Below are 1,892 nucleotides of genomic sequence, written 5' to 3' on the forward strand. Positions count from 1 at the left end.
ACTTGTCCATCCTCACCAAGTTTACTTTTAAAAACCCATTTAGTACCCGTTACTTTCTTACCATCCGGATGGAGTACTAGTGTCCAAACCTCATTCTTGTCAAATTGAGCAAGCTCCTCTTGCATTGCTTTAACCCATGATGGGTCTTCAAGAGCTTGTTTGACATTGTTGAGCTTCATTTGTGACAAGAGGGCAAGATTGCTAGGTTCGGTTTGCCTTTTGGTGGAGGATCTTGTGGTTACACCTTGAGAGGGATCACCAATGATGAAGTCATGAGGATAACCCCTCATGGACTTCCATTCTCTAGGCTTTCGGACAGGTGTTGAGCTTTGATGAACTTCTGGTGGCCTCACTGTTTTAGTTTCTCGTGTCTGCTCAGGAGACAAAACAGAAGTTTCTCCTTCGATCTGACGAGATAAAATCGGGCTGACAGATTCTTTATTTTGCACAGATTTGGGATTTTCTTTACTTGTTCCATCCTCTTCACAATCTGAATCATTATCCTTTACAATACTAGGAATTAAGTTAGAATCACAAAAAGTAACATGTATGGATTCCTCTATGGTTCTATGTTCTTTGAGATAAACTCTATAGGCCTTGCTTGTGGTGGAATATCCAACAAACATTCCTTCATAGGATTTTGGATCAAATTTTCCAAGGTTTTCCTTATTGTTAAGTACAAAGCATTTGCATCCAAAAACATGAAAGTACTTAAGATTTGGAGGGGTTCCTTTCCATAGCTCATAAGGGGCTTTCTTTAACCCTTTTCTAATGATTGTTCTATTCAAAATATAACATGCTATGTTCACAGCTTCAGCCCATAAAAATTTAGGAATCTCATTTTCACATAGCATAGCCCTAGTCATTTCTTGAAGGTTTCGATTCCTTCTTTCAACCATCCCATTTTGTTGGGGGTTCTAGGGCATGAAAAATTATGAGAAATCCCTAAGTCATTACAGAATTTTTTAAAGTCTTGATTTTCAAATTCTCTTCCGTGATCACTTCTCAAATGAGCAATTTTCAAATCCTTTTCATTTTGAATTTTCTTGTAAAGGGTGGAGAAGGCATAAAATGCATCATTCTTATGAGCAAGGAAAAGTACCCAACCAAATCTAGAGTAATCATCTACCACCACAAGACCATAGTGTTTACCTCCTAAAATTTGAGTTCTAGTAGGACCAAAAAGATCAATATGTAATATCTCCAATGGCCTTTTGGTTGAGATTCCATCTTTTGATTTAAAAGAGGATTTTACTTGTTTGCCCAATTGGCAAGCATCACAAGTAAGATCCTTATCAAACTTGATGTTTGGAATTCCTCTAACCAAATTATTTTTGACTAGCTTAGAAATTTGGTACATGCTAGCATGACCCAACTTTCTATGCCAATGCCATTTTTCAGATTCAAGAGATGTAAAGCATGTTACATTTTGTTCCTTTAAATCCTCAAGAGTTAATCCATACACATTGTTGCATCTTTTAGGTTCAAATAGAACATCCCCAGTTTTCTCACAAACAACTAAACAAACAAACTTCTTAAAAATAACTTCAAAATCCAAATCACATAATTGACTAACACTAAGTAAATTATGTTTCAAGCCATTGACAAGAAGAACATCATTTATACAAGATGAAAAGTTTTTACCAACTTTTCCAACAGCCACTATCTTTCCTTTTCCATCATCACCAAAAGTGACAAGTCCTCCATCATATTCATCAAGCTTTATAAAGAAGGTTGTCTTTCCGTTCATATGCCTAGAGCATCCGCTGTCCATATACCACATATTTTCCTTCCTCTTGGATACTAGGCATACCTACAAAATAAGCTCAAGTGACCTTAGGTATCCAAATTTTCTTGGATCCTTTCACGTTAAACCATCTCTTATGTCCCAA

The sequence above is a fragment of the Arachis duranensis genome, chromosome 3 (assembly GCF_000817695.3).
Source record: "Arachis duranensis cultivar V14167 chromosome 3, aradu.V14167.gnm2.J7QH, whole genome shotgun sequence".
Taxonomy (NCBI): domain Eukaryota; kingdom Viridiplantae; phylum Streptophyta; class Magnoliopsida; order Fabales; family Fabaceae; genus Arachis; species Arachis duranensis.